This window comes from Paramisgurnus dabryanus, chromosome 14 (genome assembly GCF_030506205.2).
Source record: "Paramisgurnus dabryanus chromosome 14, PD_genome_1.1, whole genome shotgun sequence".
In the NCBI taxonomy this organism is placed as follows: Eukaryota; Metazoa; Chordata; class Actinopteri; order Cypriniformes; family Cobitidae; genus Paramisgurnus; species Paramisgurnus dabryanus.
The window spans coordinates 27,421,910-27,445,511 of NC_133350.1; the positions used below are offsets into that span (position 1 = coordinate 27,421,910).

General features: G+C 40.1%; 1 long non-coding RNA gene across 1 annotated transcript in view; it reads right to left on the minus strand.

Annotated features, from left to right (window-relative positions):
* Positions 1-548: 548 nt before the first annotated feature.
* Positions 549-23,602, minus strand: part of LOC135719270 (uncharacterized) — a 79,403-nt gene continuing 56,349 nt past the window's right edge. Inside the window, exon 3 of the long non-coding RNA XR_010521054.2 lies at positions 549-1,151. This is a non-coding gene — a long non-coding RNA (uncharacterized lncRNA). The remainder of the gene's footprint in view (positions 1,152-23,602) is intronic.

A 23,602-nucleotide genomic window follows, 5' to 3' on the forward strand; every position in this document is an offset into this window, starting at 1 on the left:
ACAGTACACGGTGCATGTTTATTCAGATCGGTTCACAGATCCTGCCAAAACATTTCACAACAGATCATATTCCCAAAGATAATCATTCTGCCAGGAGAAACACAGCATTCCCACTGCATGCTGCAGAGTTACAAACATTCTGTTCTTGGTCCATGCTGTTATACACAATCTCCGAAAACAAACATTTAGGGCTGTTGTGAACTCCGAGCATTGACTCAATATTGGGTGTTAACTACAAAAACATCGAGACGTGCAGGAGGGAACTGACGCTCTGTCTGTCTGTTTGTTCATCCAGACGGGTGTGTATGAGTATAGGATGTTTCAGGCACAATGATAAAGAATGAAACATATTGAGATAATAACAGATAACTGAAGTGTCTAACTGGAACCTATTAACATTTTAGGGTGTTTCTTCAATTTAAGCCCCAGTTTTAGCAGATTCTTTAATGCAAACTTTTTGGCGTGCACCCCCCCCCCCCCAACCCGTGTAAGGTGCATCCCTTCATGCCCCATCCCCAACAAAGAAAATTCATGACATAAAACGAACTCAAACTTAGAATTTGAATAAAACAAAACATACAAAATGATACAATGTAGTGCTGTTGGTAAGTAGCCTTATTTTTCTGAGGTTTAATTACACAGAATTTATGATGAATTGTGTTACTTATTTTGTGACCCCCAAGGGCGGCCCCCCAGTTTGAGAACCATTTTTTAATGCAACACTAACTACATGCATGCTTCTGGTATTTAAACAAAAAAAAACATTTTTTGAAATGTGGTGGAGGTGATGTTTTGTATACTGAAAAAAAAGGTTGACATGTAAAGGTAAAGCATGGCTAATTTTTTCATTTTAATGCGAGTTTTATAAACCAAAAAAGCAACCCCATAGCACAACTGTTCTTTAGTGAAGCACCCCACTGTTTAGCCTGAGGGTAACTATTACATTTCGCAATAAATATGTATTTGCAAAATATTTGCATGTGTTTGCATGGATTTGCACGCTTCAGACAGTCAGACAACAGCCCGCCCATGTGCGTGTGTGACTCTCTCTGTCCGTCTGTCTGTCTCCTCCCAGTCTCCCAGACTTCAGCTCAGCCCTGCGACTCACTTTAGTGTCTGTCTCTTTCTCTTCCTTGTCGGCACACCCTGGTCTGCTGAGAAATTGGGCGAGAGAGAGAGAGAGAGAGAGAAAGGCGGAAGGAGAATAAGTGTTAAACATCACAAGGGTAGAGGGGAGAAAGAAAGTTTATCAGTCAGCCGGTGACTCACTACGGGAAAACCCAGGCACGCGTGCCAGGACTGCTAAGGGGCAAGACTTTCCAGACGGTGTAAACAGAATTTAGACAGTCCCGGTAAAAATAGACGACCCGTTATGATGGCCGTCTGATCCGTCTCATATAGTCTCGACACTGTTAATTACTTTCAGACATGATTTCCTGTGCTACAGACATCAGATCAGCATCCCGACTGGCTTGTATCGATTTCTCAAGTCTGTCTCAGTGAAAGTCCCCGACTAATATTTTGTAATGGTTCAACTCGGAAATCCCTGACAAATGTTTTCATGTTTCATTTGTGATGAGTCAAGGGCAAATTCACCAAACATTTATGGCACTTTTGCATGCTGTGTTCAGGCTTTATTAAAAAAACACCTGAATTTCTTTTTGACACACTTTATCTTTGCATGTGGTGTATTTAAGCAAATGTGTCTCATATTTATGCAAGTGCTACTTAATACATATACATTATTTAATTAAATTAATGATATCATGTTTAAAATACCACAAAATAAGAAGTCTGTGTACATTTTCTAGCTATCATGGCAGAATTATTTAATCAAATTTTGATGAAGAGCTTAATACCTGGGAATACTGGGTGGGAACTCTGGGCAATTGCTTCTTACAATGTGGCCGTTTGCAAGACACTTGGCGACAGGAACAATGAAAAACAACATAATTATGTCTTTATCTAGAAAAGCCTTCTGTGTGGTGTCCCCTTCCTGTAGAGCCCAAAAACTCTGCTTGGAATTTTGCCCAAGGGCTCCCCGTTTCTCAATACTTTGGCTGGCATTGGGATTAGGTGTGGGGCGGGCTTTATAGATAGAGACCAATCAGATAGCATGCTCCCCAGTGTATAAACCAATCAGATCAATATCTCACATGGAGACACAGAAAATTACTTGGTAGTCTTAAATTTTTTATTTAATCAAATTGGACATACAAGTCATATAAAGTGGAGTTCACCCACAAATGAAAAATCTGTCATTATTTACTTACCCTCAAGTTGTTGCAAGCATGTATAACTTTCTTTGTTCATGTCAGATCTGGGGGCACCATTCACTTCCATAGTATTATTTTCTTTCTCCTGCTTGATTACAAACAACTTAAGGGTAAGTAAATAATGACAGAATTTTCATTATTCGGTAGGGTGGCCATTCGTGCTAGTTCCGCCGGACACGTCCTGAACATGTTTTCTAGTGCGTTCTCCGGAAGTCGCGCTGGTCGACCGCATACGTCATCAAGGTTTAATATTTCGGGTTTAATTTCAGAAAAGCAACTGTTACATTTCAAGGTAAGAATGAAACTACAATGATTGTTTGTCTTAAAATAAATAAATCTTAATTTTCGAATGTATTTTAACTGAAATGTGAGAACCTCGATGACGTATGCGGTCGAGCAACGCGACTTCCGGAGAACGCACCCGAAAACATGTTCGGGAGGTGTCAGGCGAACTGGCACGAATGGCCACCCTATTATTCAGGAACTATCCCTTTAAAGGAAAACACCACAACCACAATTTTTTCAATATTTTACTATGTTCTTACCTCAGCTTAGATGAATGAATACATCCCTATCTTTTTTCAATGCATGCACTTTGTACAGCATGTCATGAATGTGTTAGCATTTAGCCTAGCCCCATTCATTCCTTAGGATCCAAACAGGGATGAATTTAGAAGCCACCAAACACTTCCATGTTTTCCCTATTTAAAGACTGTTACATGAGTAGGTACACGAGTAAGTATGGTGGCACAAAATAAAACTTTTGTTTGGAGCCATAGGAATGAATGGGGCTAGGCTAAATGCTAACACATTTAAGAAACGCTGTACAAAGATTAAAAGTGCACGCATTAAAAAAAAATAGGTATGTATTAATTCATCTATGTTTCCGGATCACATCATTTTTTATAGTGTGGACGTCTGCATCCACCATAGCAAACTCTTAACACTTAAAACAACTGCAGACTGCAAATTGAATTTAGCACCAATTTTAAGGGGTTTGCGCTCTTATTAATTATTTAGGACTCACTGTAAAAGAAAAATTAAACATGACGTTTAAACAACTTATTTATGCAAGTCAATTCAACCTACTGTTTTAAGTTTTGACTTGTGATAAGTTGACATAACTTAGAAAAACAAGTTGAAATTGTTCAACTTAATTTGTTATGGTCCAATTCACGTTTTTACATTTTCTTTGGTGTTTAAGTGTGTATTAGTACATGTTAACGATATGCAAAAGGTACACACCCCAAAGTAAACAATGACGCGAGATATCGTCTCCAACGTAAATCTCTTTTCTTGGACTACAACAAATACACGGATTGTAGGCAACAGTTTACTTCCTGGGATTGGTGATGTAGTAAAGACCGACATTATCATAATTCCTCCCACTTCTGACTCAGCCTGTAAGTTAACTCCTGTTAGCATTGCATTGTGACCGAATCTTTCAAACACTGTAAGGAGCGTCACATTTCCGGCTGACGTCAGAGGTATTCAGGCCAATCACAACGTTCAGATTAGCCGGCCAATCAGGGACACAGCGCTTTTCAAATTTAATTAGTTTAGTACAAAATCAGAGCGTTTGAGGATATCTGGAGCTACAAAATTTTACGGCATGTGGAAAGTAATGTTTTTAACCATAAACCACACGAACACATTTTAGCAATGAAATAGGTGCCCTTTAAGTTAAAATAACGATAAAATATATGTTGATATGATTTTACAGTATCATATAGAAATAATACAGATGCAACGTGCAATGCTATCAGTAGGCATAATTTATTTTTAGTGCATTGTCCCCTTAGTTAGTACCTAGATTCAAGATCATCTTGTCTTAGCTAAACACTGCAATTTCAGCAGTAATCTTGGATTGAAACTGACTGCAGCAGTGTCGTATTTCACAAGAGGCTCATCACCTCCCACAAACAACACCGGAGGCTTATGCAAGGAGCCAGTGACTAATGATTCATCAGCTTGTATTGGAGCTATTTTCACCAAAGAAGCACGCAAGCCTTAGCTGCATTGCTATCTAATTGGTCAAATAAATATATATCACAGGCCCTAATAATAGATGTGATGCTCACGTATGCTTTGACATAAGGCGATGCAAACTCATCAGACACATACAAAGAAAGAGAGAGAGAGAATGTCATTTATTCAGACTAATTATCTTTAATCATTTGGAAACCACAGTCACAAAGTAAAACACATTTCTTTAAAGATTTATGATTTCACAAAGGCCTTTGAGATCCTATATCTCTAAGAGATCAGACTTCTGGGTTTTGAGGTCAAGTTCTTTCCTAATGAATTTTCATCCTAATGGAGGGAAATGTTTGTGGAGATTTTGAAAACATTCCTTCCAGCTTCACGTTATTTTCCAGGATCCTTTGCTGATTTGTGTAGATCTTCTGCCTAAATAAACAAATGGGAGATATTCCAACAGGAGATTCAATGCATTTAATCTTTCTTCATTATACATTAGATGATCATCCAATATTTGCACCACCCATCCATCAGTAGTGACTCACGATCTTCTGATCCCTGTGATTGATTTCTAATCTCATTTCAGTGAGACTCTTCTGATATTCTGATGTGGTTAAAGATGAATAAGGTGAGTTATCTGGTGGTGGAGTTTTTTGCAATTTGCGACAATGAAAATTTCTTCCAGAGGACAAAAAAGTTCCGATTATCTTATTAACTCCTTCCAACTAAAACAAGATCCAACTTTAAGACTTTGTTCTTTTGCTGTTGCGGTGAAAAAAGTTACAAAACAAATACCAACAAACAGCCGCTGAGGAGATCCAAACCCTTGCATACCTCTTAGAGATAGTAATTTAAAAATGAGTCAGTTTAATAGGAATAGAAAGCTCATAAAGCCAATAAAAAAGCCCTCAATGATCTGAATTGTGAAATGGTCTGACTAATGTTGTTCACACGAGGTTCCTAGCTCTTATCAAATTGAATCTGCTAACATCAAGCCATGATGCGCAGCCAGAGTGCTCGCAACTACAAATTACTTACCAGCATGGGCTGGATTGTTGGCACAAAAAAAGTCTGATTTTCTCAGTTCTGGCCCCAAGGACAGATCACAAGAACCCTTTGAAATGTCTGAAGTGTCAGATAGAAGTTGTCACTGAGTCATGTTTATGAATATATTCAATGCAGCTGCTGGTGCATGAGTAAATGTGTGTGCAGTATATGGGGAGTGTATGTTCAAAGAAACATGAAAGAGAGACCCCTGTACGTTTCCCTCTGGTTTCCTGTAAGTCGCAGGTGTGAGTCACGTGAGAGTCAGATGTCTGATTTAGAGTTCGTGTAGACCGACTGTTAAGATCACAAAGGCAGGATAACTGCTTACAACCCGCCAGAGAAATGAGTTGTAAATAATCATCCTGCTTCTTTATGATAATCATTTAGTAAAAATAGTTTTTGTTTTTACATGTCAGCTATCCTGGGGTGTTGACAGTGCATGATGCCGCTGGTGTACTGAGTGTCAGCATATTTTTTATGTAGTTGCAGAGGTGTTTTGGGTGGTTGAAAGTAAACTACTAGGTAGATACTAAGCTGCTCTGAGTCATTATAGGGTGTTGCTATGTGGTTGCTAATGTGTTCTGGTTGGTCCTAAGGTCTTGCTGTGTTTGCTAAGAGTTCTGGGTGGTCCTAGGGTGTTACTTTGTGGTTGCTAGGGTGTTGCTATGTGGTTGCTAAGCTGTTCTGGTTGGTCCTAAGGTCTTGCTGTGTTTGCTAAGAGTTCTGGGTGGTCCTAGGGTTTAACTTTGTGTGTTGCTATGTGGTTGCTAAGGTGATCTGTCTGGTTCTAAGATATTGTGTTGCAAAGGTGTTCTGGCTGATTGTAGGGCGTTTCTATGTGGTTGCTAAGGTGTTCTGAGCGCTCCTAGGGTATTGTTGTTTTTGCTAAATGTTCTGGGTTGTTCTAAGGTGTTGCTATGTGGTTGCTAAGCTGTTCTGGTTGATCCTAAGGTCTTGCTGTGTTTGCTAAGAGTTCTGGGTGGTCCTAGGGTGTTACTATGTGGTTGCTAGGGTGTTGCTATGAGGTTGCCAAGGTGATCTGTCTGGTTCTAAGATATTGTTAGATCTTGCTAATGTGTTGCTATGTGGTTGCTAAGGTGTTCTGAGTGGTCCTAGGGTCTTGCTGTGTTTGCTAAGAGTTCTGGGTGGTCCTAGGGTGTTACTATGTGGTTGCTAGGGTGTTGCTATGAGGTTGCTAAGGTGATCTGTCTGGTTCTAAGATATTGTTAGATCTTGCTAATGTGTTGCTATGTGGTTGCTAAGGTGTTCTGAGTGGTCCTAGGGTCCACTAGTTTTTGCTAAATGTTCTGGGTTGTTCTAGGGTGTTGCTATGTGGTTGCTAAGCTGTTCTGGTTGATCCTAAGGTCTTGCTGTGTTTGCTACGAGTTCTGGGTGGTCCTAGGGTGTTACTATGTGGTTGCTAGGGTGTTGCTATGTGATCTGTCTGGTTCTAAGATATTGTTAGATCTTGCTAATGTGTTCCAAAGGTGTTCTGGCTGATTGTAGGGCGTTTCTATGTGGTTGCTAAGGTGTTCTGAGTAGTCCTGTGGTCTTGCTGTGTTCTTGGTCATTCTAGGGTGTTGCTATGTGGTTACTTAGGTGTTGTGGGTGGTTGCAAGGGTGCTGCTATGTGGTTCTAGGGTGTTACTATGTTGTTGCTAAGGTGATCTGTCTGGTTCTAAGGTGTTGTTAGATCTTGCTAGTGTATTGCAAAGATGTTCTGTTTTATGTGGTTGCTAAGGTGTTCTGAGTAGTCCTAGGGTCTTGCTGTGTTTGCTAAATGTTCTTGGTCATTCTAGGGGGTTTCTATGTTGTTACTTAGGTGTTCTGGGTGGATGCTGAGTGGTCCTTGCTGTGTTTGCTAAATGTTCTGGGCCATCAAGGGTGTTGCTATGTGGTTGCTTAGGTGTTCTGGATGGTTCTAGGGTGTTGCTATGTGGTTGCTATGGTGCTACTATGTGGTTGCTAGGGTGTTGCTATGTGGTTGCTAAGGTGATCTGTCTGGTTCTAAGATATTGTTAGATCTTGCTAATGTGTTGCAAAGGTGTTCTGGCTAATTGTAGGGCGTTTCTATGTGGTTGCTAAGGTGTTCTGAGTAGTCCTATGGTCTTGCTGTGTTTGCTAAATGTTCGTAGTCATTCTAGGGTGTTGCTATGTGGTTGCTAGGGTGCTGCTATGTGGTTCTAGGGTGTTATTATGTGGTTGCTAAGGTGATCTGTCTGGTTCTAAGGTGTTGTTAGATCTTGCTAGTGTGTTGCAAATATGTTCTGTTGTATGTGGTTGCTAAGGTGTTCTGAGTGGTCCTTGCTGTGTTTACTAAATGTTCTGGGCCATCAAGGGTGTTGCTATGTGGTTGCTATGGTGCTACTATGTGGTTGCTAAGGTGATCTGTCTGGTTCTAAGGTGTTGTTAGATCTTGCTAGTGTGTTGCAAAGATGTTCTGTTGTATGTGGTTGCTAAGGTGTTCTGAGTAGTCCTAGGGTCTTGCTGTGTTTGCTAAATGTTCTTGGTCATTCTAGGGTGTTTCTATGTGGTTACTTAGGTGTTCTGGATGGTTCTAGGGTGTTGCTATGTGGTTGCTATGGTACTACTATGTGGTTGCTAGGGTGTTGCTATGTGGTTGCTAAGGTGATCTGTCTGGTTCTAAGGTGTTGTTAGATCTTGCTAGTGTTTTGCAAAGATGTTCTGTTGTATGTGGTTGCTGAGGTGTTCTGAGTGGTCCTAGGGTCTTGCTGTGTTTGCTAAATGTTCTGGGCCAACAAGGGTGTTGCTAAGTGGTTGCATAGGTGTTCTGGATGGTTCTAGGGTGTTGCTATGTGGTTGCTATGGTACTACTATGTGGTTGCTATGTGGTTGCTTAGGTGATCTGTCTGGTTCTAAGGTGTTGTTAGATCTTGCTAGTGTATTGCAAAGATGTTCTGTTGTATGTGGTTGCTAAGGTGTTCTGAGTGGTTCTAAGGTGTTGTTAGATCTTGCTAGTGTGTTCCAAAGATGTTCTGTTGTATGTGGTTGCTAAGGTTTTCTGAGTGGTTCTAAGGTGTTGTTAGATCTTGCTAGTGTGTTCCAAAGATGTTCTGTTGTATGTGGTTGCTAAGGTGTTCTGAGTGGTTCTAAGGTGTTGTTAGATCTTGCTAGTGTGTTCCAAAGATGTTCTGTTGTATGTGGTTGCTAAGGTGTTCTGAGTGGTTCTAAGGTGTTGTTAGATCTTGCTAGTGTGTTCCAAAGATGTTCTGTTGTATGTGGTTGCTAAGGTGTTCTGAGTGGTCCTAGGGTCTTGCTGTTTTTGCTAAATGTTCTGGGTTGTTCTAGGGTGTTGCTTTGTAGTTGCTAAGGTGTTCTGGGTGGTTCTAGAGCAGTGGCTCTCAACTCCAGTCCTCGAGCCCCCCCTCCCAGAACATTTTAGGTCTCTCCATATATAAAACACCTGATGCAGTTCATCAGCTTGTTAGTGTGTTAATTAAGGAAACATTTCAAACATTCTGGCAGGAGCCTGATGAGTGGATTCAGGTGTTTCATATAAGGAGCCCGAGGACTGGAGTTGAGAACCAGTGTTCTAGAGTGTTACTATGTGGTTGCTAGGGTGTTGCTACGTGGTAGCAAATATGTTCTGGCTAATTGTAGAGTGTTTCTATGTGGTTTCCAATGTGTTCTGGGTGGTCCTAGGGTGTTGTTTTGTTGTTGCGATGGCATTCTTAACATGTTGTCAGCTCTTGTTAGGATGTTTTGAGTGGTCTGGTTGCTAAGATGTTTTGAGTGGTCCTAGCATGTTGTTATTTGTTTGCTAAGGTGAACTGGGTAAATCCAGGGTGTTGCTAGCTCCTGCCAGGATGTTTCAGGTGGTTGCCAGGACAATGCAGTTTCTAGGGTTTTCTTAGTTATTTTCTGGGTGCTTAACGGGGTTGCTAAGATGCTCGAAATGGTTGTAAGCACATTGCTAGGCACCTGCTATAGCAGTGGCTCCTAAACGTTTTAGCGTGGATTCCCCCCCGTGTAGGGTGCATTCCTTGGCGGACCCTCCCAAAAAAACTTACTGACATAAAACAATCTTAAACTTAATGAATTTAAATTCAACAAAACATATTAAATGATACAATGTATGATACTCCCCAGTTTGAGATCCATTTTGTTAACAGTATTCTGGGTGGTTGCAAGGTGAATACGCCCATCCCTGTCTCTATGATACCCTGGTCTTTAGATATGTCTACATTCTCTCCTTCATTGTTACAGTTTTTCTACAGGTGCTCTAAAAATTAACAGCACTCATTTGTTTGATGTCATTGATGTCTGTTGCACAAACAGTTTGTGTTACACACCAAAGTTAAACACTTGAGGATTGTACAAATCCCTAGCCCAGCATACAAGCAACACTAATGGCTACCTTAGCAAACAAAAGACAAAAAGACAAAGCATACTATACGAAAAGCCTACAATCATCAGTATTTATCATTATAAGATAACTACTGATGACTGAGTTGATGTACAGTATAAATATAGCTGCAATTTTGACTTTGACTGATGTCTGATTAATGTGTGTTAAAGGTCAAACTCTTTGAGCTCAGCTGCTCACGATGTACTCTGTAATTGGCAGTACAATCTCATTAGTAACGTTTATACGACAGGTATTCAGGTGTGGTAAGAGGGAGTGTTCGGGTAAGGTAGATTCATTTATATATATATCTAGAACCTTGCGTGGATAAAGACACGCCAGAGGCTCGCGTTCCTTTTGGGCAATAGCAACAAGGCAACATTCTCTTTGCAAAACCTGTTCATAAACAGCAGATTTTGACACTTGAGAACAGCTGCAGGTCATGAAAGGTGAGAAGTCACACTACAGTACGCTGTTGTTTTCTCTCATCTCCACTGTGAATCTTGGAAAAAGATGTAGTGACGGGCAGCTGCAGTAGAAAAACAGAGGAATTACTTAATACTGTATTGGTCAGATATTAGGTACTGTTAGCTTAGGAGACCTATATGGTATTAACTTTATCACGATTGTTTCCCCAAAAACACAGAAGGAAAATAGAAACAAACTGTAGCATATGGTATGAGTACAAAGTTATAAATTTAATGTGCATGGCATGAAGAATTTCTTAAGAAATGTTTGCATATTTTTGGGTTTTGGCAAATCTGAAAACACGCAGTTGGTTGCAATTCTTAAACTCTTGAAACGTGTCTATTTGCCATCCATTTAATTTATTAGTGTCTATGAGACACAATTGATTCTTTTATGTACCATAGTTTCTATTTGCACTCCTTTGAACAGACCTTTATCCATTCAAAACATCAATGATGGAGTGCCTCTTAAATGTCTGGCTGCGTTTGAATCAGAGTAATAATTTGGCGGAGCTGTCAAGCACTGCAAACTAACATTCATGATCAATCTATAACCAAATTAATCTGCAACCGAAACCTGTTTATATAAAGAAAGTACATTCCTGTTCCCGAGCCCAGGATCCTGGTACAAATGTTGAGTCACCATGGCGATCCGCTAAAGTACACCTGTAGGAGGATCCCGAGGCCAAACCCATGCACGCAAAAAGGAGATTTGTAAGCTTCACACATACACACCTTCATTTATAACTGTCATCCGTCGAGAATGCTGAGCACGCGATCTGTGTTTTGATCAAAGCGTTTGGCTAATAGGACTGAAGAATAAACGTCAGTATAATACGCTTAAACAAACAATACTGCCACAGGTGCTTCTTAATGAATGAGAGCTTGACTGACTCACAGGCTACACGATCCCAATGCAATCCAAAAGTTCTTCAGTCACAAAACCCAGATCAGAGGGTCTCTGCCCACACCTCTGCTAACCACAGACTGCTCGCTGAGAAGATGAAAAAGTTTTCCTGAAAAGTTTTTATTCATGCATACAAAAGTTTGGTAAATGCTCACCTGGCAATGAGTAAATCTGGCTTTGAATCAAATGAAAGGACATTTGAAGATCTAGCCAACAGAAGATCTAAGTAACCATCACAGATCGACCTCCTGGCTGAAAATCAAACCACGCTTGAGAAATACCACCTGTGACATTATAGTAAAAACTTAAAAGATACAAAATGTGTTTATTACCAAAATGTATCGGTCTATATGCGCTTTCTATTTTAGATGTTGGAAATAAACTTGCATTATGGATGTGACAAGAACACAAGTTTCTGGGAAACAACACACTTTGTAGAAAATCTTTTTAAAAGGCACAAACCAGAAGCAATAATACCCAACAAATGGTCTTTAAAGAACATACAATATTCATTCTTGTGCTAATGTATGAGAAAGAAACAACTATATCTGAGATATTAGTGTGGTTAAAACTTTAAAAACGTATTTTTTTCATAGTATTTAAATTTTGCACGGAACTGCCATCTTATTTAAATGGCTTCACATGGTATAAACTTGGGGTCATTTGCACGACACCATTTTAGACTAAACATGAAAATGTGTAATGCGGATTTGTCCCTAATACAACACAATGACATTTTTGGGGACCTGAAAATGCAACCCAATCTCAAGGAAATTCGTGGTAGAGTCACAAAGTATTTGATTTATTTATTCGTATTCATGGACACGATTTTCCTCTTCTTTTTTCGTGTCATTCTTGAGCAAGAATATATTTTTCGTGTCACTTAGCACAAATTTCTATAAATTGTTTTTCGTGTAATTTTATATATTGGTTTCTCTTTTTCATCTTTTTTTAACATTGGGGTTAGAACGTTACATTTCAGACATCCTAACCCAAACCTCTAACTGAATAGCCTGGCTCCGCCCTCCTACGTGCTTCCGCTTAATTTTGATTTCGCTTCAGTACTACGTCTGGGTCTGCTGTGTAGAGTTTCGCAAAAATCTGCAGGTCCAATCAGCGAACAGATGGGGGTGGATAAGAAGAATGACGTTGAGGTCGTGCGTCAGTTTGAGTTGTAGTTCAGTAATGGCAGCAGAGAAAGACGTGAGAAAAGCTATTCGGTCCGTTGTTGCAAAACTGCCGAATATACAGAAGTTAAAGCCGGAGCAAGAACAATGTTTGCTAAGTTTTGTTTGTCTGATCATTTGGACTTGTTGTTTCTGGCCGGTTTTGGCGCATGATATACGTCACGACCACACGTTAGCGATTGGCTATGGCAGATCCTGAGTGACTCTGGGCAGATCCAATAGTTTTAAACTTCAACAATGGACCCTCCTTAACGGAAGTAACGCTTTGCAATGGAGCGTGGCCAGACTCTCTGTAGAAATGAAATGAATGTACGAGAGTCTGGTTGGACCAGGCTACTAACTGTAACCCAAAGCGACAATAGTTTAAAACTACTGGAAAAACTTAGTGCGAAAGACACTTTTTTTAGAAACCAATATAAAAATGACATCCTAACCCCAAATCCAAATGGGGTAGCACACCGGACGAGAAGCGCCGCGTATAGGACAACTCAGAGGTATCGTGGTCCCCTGCTGATATTTTGTCTTCATTTACGGCAGCTTTATAAACTATTTTTTTTTTTTTTAAGTGTTCTATGTATTGTTATTTTGAAACTGAAACATAGCAAATTTTGACATTGACACTTCTCTTATCCAAAAATAGACAAAATATGTTTGCTGTAATCCAGTAATGAAGTTACAAAAGAAAAAATAACAATTTTGACTTTACTAGCAGAACAAATTCCCATCTGCCATATGGAAGCGATCTCTCTCTCTCTCTCTCTCTCTCTCTCGCTCTCTCTTTCTGTCTTTGCACTGACAATTATCACACATAAGCATATTGTAATGCAAGAGATTAAGGATTCACATTTTATGTGACTATCAATGAATTTCTGATGTGAATTTTCAGTGAAATACATATAAGCAAAACATAAGCAGCCTATATACTTAGTAACTAACCATATACATTCTCAACTTTTTTTCTGAGATCCTTAAAAAATTTGAAATCCATCTATAAAAAAGGGATATGTGCAAAGACTAGTTTAATAGTTTTAATTCACTGTTATTAAATGTACTTTAAATACAACGTTACCAAGGACAGTGTGCAGCAGAGCAGGCAGACTAGATCAGAGCGCTAACAGTAGCCGTTAGCCATGCAGATAATATATCAGTACTCAGTTAACGCTATTTAACAGTATTTACATCACATAACTACAAATATAAACTATTACAGTTATAACGAAGGCACTGTAATAATAAACATTTGAAAAATGCTTTTACTGTGGGGAGAGCCTGCATATTAAGGCCCTGTGGACATTTTGGTCTCATGGCCTCAAATTGCGCGTGCTTGCTTAGTCTGAGAGTCCGTAGGGTGTCCCATCGGTCATTTTTACACTCCAAAGTGTGCTCATCAGCCCCCCCTTTGAACCAGTAATGCGGTCTTCAGCAAAGCCAGCACTGCAGCAGACTTTGTGCACTTTACCAACCCAGAAGTCCTAGCGAAAGATAAATCAGACCAATCAGACGACGGAAGGGAGGAGTTCACACTGATTGGCAACTTCTCTTCCTACTTCCGGCTTGACGTTCGAGTCTGTCCCAAAATACAACTTCGGTGCACCCTCTTGGACTCGTGCCAAGGGTCCCTAGGGTCTGCACTACTTGATGTCATCAAAGTGTGGACTCTGAGGGGGACCACAAGTCCGGAGTGTGCCATTTGGGACAGTGCATAATTTGCCTTCAGTTTCAATCTCTCAATCGTTTTCACTTGAGTGGGGGACGGGAGAGTTTAAAGCTGATTGCGCCACCTAGTGTACTGGATGAATTCATTTTACAGATCTGAAAAGATTCGGGGCTTTTGACAAAACAGTCAGGCTTGAGCCCCAGAAGCCACCTCCTCGCTCTGCCCTGCTCTGTGGCATGACAGGAATTCACAGGTGCCACCGGTGTGTGTACATTCATAGAAAATAATGTGTTTTGTTTTTTGATTCTTGGTACTACTCGGCGCTGTGCTTCTCGTACGGTTTAAAAACCTATGCATAAAATTTTTTGAAATGCCTTGAGGTAGGGTTAGAAAATGTTTACACCCTCATCATCTCTGTGTAAATGACAAAAACACGAATTAGTCAAAACTGTGATGTCGTGTGCATGCGTATTACGTGATCATACAAAATGTGACATCGGCAAATGCGGAAAATGCTAAGAAAAACTTGCCTGCTTTTAGTACATATATAATGTGAAGTGCAAGTGCGTTATTCACTGACGCTACCCAAGCTGGCTATGTACTCCGGTAAGAGAGTTGCTGCAATCTTGGTATTAATTTAACAGATTTATTGACCTCCCATTCTAGCAAACAAATTCAGTGCTTTGTGTTTGTGTGAGTGTGGTTTTGTTCTCAATAATGCACAAAGCAACACAACAGAATGCTATACAAATAACATGCAACTTAGGACCAGCTGTAATTGTTTTGCAGCAAACTACAGTATAAAGTAAAATGGCGAAGTTGCTTATGTGCGCAAATGCGTGAGTCTAAGGAGTGACGTCAGCTCATCAGTCCAGCAGGGAGTTTTCCACATATAACATACATTTTGCCATTGCATTGGACACTATGGCACTGTTTGTATCTGGTATTAAGACACTGGCGGATCTGGCGAAATCTGTTGGTCCCCTGAAGGGCCCCTGTCTTGTCAGTCATTGCTGATTTACATCAAAGCACTCCATTTCCTGCGGCGGGTTCGTCGTTTGAAAATCAACCTGCAATGGTTTCTGTCTCAGAGAATGTGCCAGAGAATTGCACATCATACTTGCACATCAACCCTAACCTCTCTTTGTTCAAAAATCCTAGATCCGCCACTGATTTAAGATCTGATTACAAGTGATGTGACCCGCACATAAAAAAAAAAACATTCTGACTGCTTGTGATTAGATCTTAAGGGGAACTTTCTATGTCACACTTTTACCAAACTTAACCTCAACACAAACCTGTTTGGTTTATACTTGAAGTGTTTCATTAATTATAATTAGGGTGATTTGGATTGGCAGCATTTGTTTATTTTGAGTAGCTGTGGTTTGCAAAACAATACTTGAACAGTGTCTCCCAGACAGTGACATCAGCCATTTCAGGTCCAAGGCCTGGTCCCATTAAGCCCACCTTTACTTCAGTGGAAGCTTGTGGAACCAGGCCAGATTGTCCATCAGCTCCAGCAGCATCATGGTGTCTGTGGAAAAGGGATTACAGGGAAGAGACAGCTGAGAGCAGGTGATCAAGGCCTGCAGCAATGACTTGTGTATGTGTGAGGACAGGAATGAGAGACACACAGGAACTGAGCTGGGGGGAGATTTGATTCTCTCTCCTGTGATCTGTTCTCCTCCCACTTGATCTCCTTCACGTCCTGTGCTTTAATAAGAAGGAACAGGAAGTGAGTGCCGACACTGGGGGCTATGAGGGTCACAGAGCAGATCTGCTCACCTCCTCCTGACCTCCAAACACATACAGGACACACAAGAGAATCTGCAGCCTTCACACTGCACTGTGACACAGAAAACTCACAGATGGGATCATTACTTTTCTTAGACATCAATGAAAGTAAATGGAAAGCAAATGAAAACGTTTGCTCAAGCATCTAAGATTTTTCTTCTGAGAAAAAGACCTAGACCTAGAAATCTTGCAAACGTCTTTATTTCAGAGGAGATCTCTGAACTCAGATGTGCAAAGTCTGCAATCGAAAGTCAATATTGTTGAAGATTTCAATGTCAAACTTTTCTCATCAAATTCTGATTATTTTACCTATGCAATCTATATAATTTTTACAGCTCCATATTCTTAATACATTTTCTCATTTGTTTCTATTTTCTTCTAAGCAATTTCAGAAGAAACATCTGAGACTAAAGGCCGAAGTATAGTTTATTTTTATGTGTCGGGGACCAGTGTCCGCGTACAGTGCGCGTTGGGTAATTTTTGTCATCAGAAGAACAGTGTACAGTGTACAGAAATACAGTGAACGCTGACAAAAATTGATGAAAATTGCCGCAATTTAAAAATTAAAACATTTTTATACCACACGTACATTGCAAGTGTGGGTCACACATGCACCAACAGGAGACTGTATTTTGTAACCCAGGGGATGCATTGCATTTTGTCACAATGCGCATGCGTCAAACCTCTGTGGAAACGTACAAGTCAAATAAACTATACTTTCCAAGGCTGCATGTTGCAAGACATACAAAAAAAAAAACATACAAAGACTCAGGGTTTTCCACAGCACTTTGCAGTTCAGGCGGCCCGCCTAAGCTGGGGAACCCTACCGCCTTAAAGGGATAATTCAGCCAAAAATGATATTAAACCCATGATTTAATCATCCCCAAGCTGTTCGAGATGCATATGTCCATCGTTTTTCAGACAAACACATTTTCAGTTATTTTAGAAAATGTTTGAGATCTTTCAGTTAATTAAATGTGAAGTTACTGGGTCCACGACCTTCAAGTCCAAAAAATGTGCATCCATCCTTCACAAAATAAATCCAAACGGCTCCAGGATGAAGGAAATATCCATAGGATGTAGAAATATCCATATTTAAAACTCTATAAACCAAAATAACTCCTTCCAGTAGCGCCGCCATCTTAGACTCCTCTGTATTCAGGAGAGAGTATTAGCGTAGTGTACGCACTTTTCTTAGTGACGTATGACAAATTCAGAGAGCAGCAGCAGAGAAACCTTCGTACGCTGCGTAAAGCTCTGATCTTGAATGCGGACGTGACTAAGATGGCTGCATGACCGGATGTGAGTTATTTTCGTTTATAAAGTTTTAAATGTGGATATTTCTACAACGAAACTGCGCGGATTACCCTCAGCAGGCCTTTGTTTATCATACTAGAGCCGTTTGGATTTATTCTGTGAAGGATGGATGCACATTTTTTGGACTTGAAGGTCGTGGACCCCATAAATTCACATTTGATTAACTGAAAGATCTAAAACATTTTCTAAAATAACTGAAAATGTCATTGTCTGAAAAATTATGGACATATGTATCTCGGACGGCTTCGGGGTGAGTAAATCATGGGTTTAATATCATTTTTGGCCGAACTATACCTTTAACTAAGTCGTCCAAAAAAAAATGTGTGCACAAAAGGCCATCAAGTGCATCTCGGAGAATAGCGCAGGCGCGCTTAACACCGCGAGCGGGCATGTGTGCTACACAACTGAAACGAGAGAAAGAAAGAGACGTGGTCCACCGTCGCTGTCTGAAGAAGGTCATGTGCGTATTGACCATCTGGCAATTCTGGCAAATGCCAGATGGGCCGGGCCATTTTTTGAGATTTTTTCTACATATAGAGAGGTTACGCAGACAGTAGTGAACTGGTCATCTGGAGCACCGAGAGTTTTCCCGGTGGGCCGCATGGCAATGTGGGCCGGTTTGCTTTAACGCACGTATAGAGTTATAGATTAATGACAATAACGATTACAACACTGTGTTTTTTATTTAGACCCACTTGTAACTCGCTGCTGTCATTGCCGCCTCCTTCAAAACACACAGTCGCTTAGTTTAATCGATCTAACAGCACACATCAGTGTCAAAAAGTTGACAAATCAAAATTAAAGTTTTTGATCACATAGGCCGCATTAAACGACTCCCAGCCAATCGAATTACACGACCTAGCAAGAAGTCGGTGTTTCTTAAGACAAACGCATATTCCAGCCAATCACATTATAGAGCTGAGAAGATTTCCAACCAAATAAATGAAAGAAGGCGGGAGTTTATGTTCACTATGTTTGAGCGTTTGTATAGTGCTTTACACATGAATACATATTGTTTCAAAGCTATTTTAAAGAAAATGTGTCCTTATATTAAAAAAATACAGATAATTAGCAAACCCAGAGATGCAAACTACTTAACTTTAGGTGAATTTTGCAATTTTAATAATAAAAAAATGAAATTTAGATTATTTGCCATGTAATGCTAATATCGCAAAAATACTTCAAATAAGGATGGGAGAATTTACGAGAGGCCAGAACTGTTATCACATATAATAAAATGGCTTAACTTGTTTGTTAATACAATGTATATTTTATATTTAGTATTTAATAAATAATTGTTAAATGTAGTACAGAGTCTGTAGTCTATCGCACAAAGAAGCGGAAAGGCAAACCCTACCATCTTAACTAACACATTTTCTGCGGGAAACCCTGAAGATTATACTCCAGGCTTAAGACTATGTTTACACAACAACCATGTACTAAAAATAGAAATGTTTTTTTCACCTACTGACTACAACGTTATCAAAATGATCAGTGGAAACGACTAAAAACGTTGTGTTATGCTAGTAGTTGCCGATGCCACACGATAAAATGTCAGCATTTTCACAAATTTGCTTTTTAGTAGTTTACACAAAAATGATAATAGTGTCGTTTTAAAAAACATGCACTTCGAAACCTGTTTACAAAAGTGTGTTTTCATGCCCACAAAATGCCATTGAGTAAATAAATGGACTAAACAAAAAAAGTTTTCTTTATTGATACTCAATGAAACAAAATGTAAGAACTCCTAGAAAAACATGACAAATAAAGTTTTTTGTGGAGTGTACAGAGCATTGTGTTTGAATCGACATCCACGCATGTATTAGAGTGCATTCGCGGTACATTACATCAGTATGTGTGTTTTCTAGGAATTTAACCGATGACCTTTGCACTTGTAACGTAATGAAGCTAAAGGAATTAACTTTATCTAATAACGCAACTGGGCAGATAATGCATCAGGCGTTAGGCACCAGAAAACCCTTGTAAATGGCACTGATTAAGATTCCACAGGTGTGCCAAAAACGTGTCCACCTAGCGACGCATGCAAACACAGCTAAGACAGGTGAACACAGTGTAATATTAATTGCAACATTATTAAGACCAAAACTAGCCCATTGCGAAACCAGCACATGGACAGCAGCACATGCAAACCACTTTCACAAGGATAAAGTAGCCTGCTGTGATTGCAGGGTGTGGGAATAGTGTGCAGTAGGGAAGGGGTGGAAGCAGTACATACTTTTCTCTTGAGTATCACATGCTGATCTCTGTTGCGAGTTTGGCTTGATTTATAAAGACAATGGTTTGCATTATGTGAACAACAAGACGTAAATGTACAGATCATCGACTTTCCCATTGCACATGCCATCAATTTCAGCGGACACACGCAGGACTCTGTTTCACACACGCTCACTTTTCCAGCTGTTGTGAGCAATGGTGAAGAACCAAAGGAAGGGTTTCCCAGGGCTGTCAGCAGTTTTTCTTCAGCTGATATAAATCACCCTCCTAACTACAGTATGTCCCTTATCACACACCACACACACACTGACACGTGAGAAAGTACAGGGACAAAGGTACTGCAAGGATACACACTCATCATTATGGGCAGCAATAAAGGGAACATTTACTTCTTTTTACAACAGTGAAGTTACCACAGATATAAATTGTGACCCTGAATGTGAAATCCAGGTTAAAGTCTCATGAACTAATAATGGATTTGGAGCATCAAAGTTTGATTCCAATCTTTGACATGACCTTACTCAGTCACTATAAAAGATATCAAGGTTATATTTACACAGAATGGGTTTAACATTATGTAGCATGATTTTATGTAGAAAACAATAAATTAGGAAAAATAAATTTAGCTGGGTTTTCACAGGAAGAGTCACATTTGTGATACTTTTCCATACGGCCCGGTACGACTCAGTATAGCTCACTTTTGGGGGGGTTTCTGTGTACAGTACCTAGTACCAGATACCTTTTTTTTACTTTGAAGCAACACTGAATTGTTGTGGAAAAGCAAACCAAGCCAAAGTAAAGCGAGCCGAGCCGCATGGTACAGAGCCGAGTCATACCATGCAATGGAAAAGCAACTTTAGTTACACTAAAGCCGCCTTTCCACTGCACACGACATACGGAAACGACAGTCGGAGTTCTCCCCCTAGTGGCAGTCGTAATGAAGTTTCAGTTTAAACGTATATGGGAGGGAAGCTCATTCCAGCGCAAGAGGCTTCATTCTAATATTTTTACCATGGTGGAATAAATAAATGAATGCAAATGAATGAAACAATAAACAGCTATGCATATATGACAAAGATTGCCAATATTTTTTTGAGAGAACATATAAAGACAAGATTAAAATAATTACATACACAAATTAAATTAATAATGTATTTATTATCAGTAATCAATAGTGTTTTTTTAAGGATTCAAGTGTAACTAATAAAGTTAAACCAAAAGGATTAATCATTTTCACCTCACACACAGTTTGTGATTGGAATACAATGAAATACCTCACTTCCGGTCGGCATATCGCATGCGGTTTAGTCGCACAAGTTCAAATTTTTTAACGCATCTAACCGTCAAAACGGATCCGATATTTACGCATCCGCAGATGGTCGGCACCTCACGCATCCGCTTTGCGACTCTCCATAGGAAATGAATGACTTCCGGCTTATCGGCCGTCGTTTGTCGTGTGCAGTGGAAAGGCGGCTAAAGACCTGGTTTCACAGACAAGGCTTAGCTAAAGCCAGGACTACGCCTTAGTTAAATTAAGAGGTTTAAGCATCTTTATTAAACAAGCCTTAAAAAAAGACGTTACTGGTGTGTTTTGATCAGTAAGTCCTTATCAATCTGAAATCACTGTTAGTTTGAGTCGTTTATAGCAGTGGTTCTTAACGTTATTCCTGGAGGCCCACTGCCCTGCACATTTTGTATGTCTCCCTTATTTAACACACCTGATTCAAATCATCAGCTCATTAGAAGAGATCTCTATGAACTGAACTGAGTCTGTCAGACAAAAGAGACATACAAAATTTGCAGGGCAGTGGGCCTCCAGGAATAACGTTAAGAACCACTGGTTTATAACATGCATTTGAAAAAGCAACACTCGTCAAACATAAACTTACATATTACACATACTATACATATTTTTAATTATCATGAAAACACCTGAAAAGGTTTGAAGAAAAGCGATATAAATATATCTTTAAGCAATTTCCTGGAGCTGCATGTCATGGCTTTTGGATGTAGCGGCATCTCACTAGTAGACATGACTATCTACAGTAAAAGCAGTCCAGTGCAAAGATTTAATGTACTTTAAACTGTGGTTTAAAGTGTCTGTCGGACATTCACGTAACCCTGCTGTGCACATCAGAAGGTTTTTACAAAGGCAGATGAGTGGTCGCGCAATTGACGTCTCTCCTTTTAAAGCCAAGTGAACCGCGCTCCAGCCCACATCTGCAAGCCGGCCAGGGCACGGTTCAGAACGATCACACTAGTCAAATGATCCAGGCTTTGGGGGTCAAACGCGCCCGACGCGCGGTTTGGATAATGAGAGTGCACCTTAAAGGATTCGTTATAGTTGTGCGTAGGTCATAGGGCGTAGCCGCAACAGCTTAGGCTACGCGTTAGGGTTGCAGCGGTGAAAGAATTTTCCCACCGGTTAATCAGCGCGTCACAAACCCGGTGATCCCGGTATCACTGGGTGGGAGGGGCTTATAAAATGCACATGCAGACGTGCACATTTTACTTTCACTTTTGAATTACGCAACTGTTTAAATGCAGTGCTTGCGTATGCTGCGTTAAATTGCATATGAATTTGCGTGCAATGCGAGTGCAACAGCTAGTTTAATTAAGTGCTTGAGTCAATGTGCGCAGGTAATTCTCACAGAACCCGCCAGTCCCAAGCAGAGCAACCGGCTACTTCTCCATAAAGCGCTGCTTGAATGATGGGTTTATTATTTTCTTGATGAAAAACACAACAACAAAACGATCTCGCTTATATTAACTCTTTCACCGCCAGCGTTTGTAAAAAAAGTTGCCAGCCAGCGCCAGCGTTTTTCATGATTTTCACAAAAGTTTAATGTCTTCCAGAAAATGTTCTTCTTCAAATATATAAACATACAATATACCAAATGAAAGAACAGACTCTCTGCTTTCAAACAAAAAAAAATGTTTCATCCTACCTTCAGTAGTTCTTTTCAGCTTTTGAATATGGGTAGGTTTCTGCAAAAACACCACATTTTGAGCAAAAAGCAGAGATAATTCCATTTTTGTGACGGACATAGGGCAATATTTCCGGGTTTAAAAAGTTGCGGAAGGGCGCCACCTAGTGGATAATAGCGGTATTGCGGAAAGACGGAAAAACTCGTCATTGGCGGGGAAGCGTTTTCTCTTGATTGACGAGATATCTCGTCAATGGCGGGGAAAGAGTTAAACATCATATATGTACATTATAACAAAAACGATTGAGCACGCGGCTTCTGACATCGTCTGGTCGGTTGGCTCGTCTCGTACACACTGACAGAAATAAATGAAATCTGACACCTGCGGCTGCTCTGTGACGTGACGCACGTTCAGCTCCGCTGAATTCAGGCAGCAGACACATCAGTTGTTAGTGTTTGCTCTCTCTAACGAAACTAAATGATTTAATTACACGAAAATATCAAAACGACGATGAAAGACGGTGTCGCGGTGGGCAAGTAATCTAACCGGTTAGAGGCTGAAGCACCGGTAATCACCGTTTCACGGACTATCGCGGCAAGCCTACTACGCGTCAATATATATATATATATATATACTTCTGCGTCGTGTTGACATGCAAACACACATGCAGACCGCTGGTAGACAGTATCCACATGTGTAACCCACAGTAGCAGCGCAACCGCCAAAGAAGCAGCAGCTTGACCAATAAACCCACAAATGAAGCAGCAGCTTGTTGTGTATGATGGAAGACAGCAGTGATGGAGGTAAATAAACAGCGACTTTTGTTTGAGTTAAATCACTCCTCAACTTGACTCATCTTATGCATAACCTATGGTGTAACTCCGCGTAAAACCTACGCACGACTATAAATCGCACTTAAAAAATGCAACCCATGAGTGAGTAAAATATGAACAAACCCAACTATTGGTTTTGATTAACCTAGAAAATTTCTACGTTTTACTCAACATAGCTTGTGTACTTCGTCAATGGAAGTCTTTAAAGTATTTTTTTCACGTGTTTCCCTGCTAGGCTAAAAAATGTCTGATCGTCAATCATGCATGTAAAAATAATGATGCTTGACATGGTATGTGTCAAATTTTAATATTTAAGAGTTAGGACTTAGTTAAAAAAATATTATCGGTAATTTTGCATTAGTAGACATGGCTATCTACAGTAAAAGCAGTCCAGTGCAAAGAGTTAATGTACTTTAAACTGTGCAGCAATTATGAACACTTGTCAGTCATTTACTCAAATATCTGAACAAGCCTTCTGCTATAAATAGAAGGGAGGGATTCCCTTACAGCGTGAGCAAACTGACGCCTTGTTCCACCCTCGTTGACAGAGAGTGAGTGTATTAACGCAAGCAACAGCTTAAAGTCTGACGCCCAGCGTCAATGACATT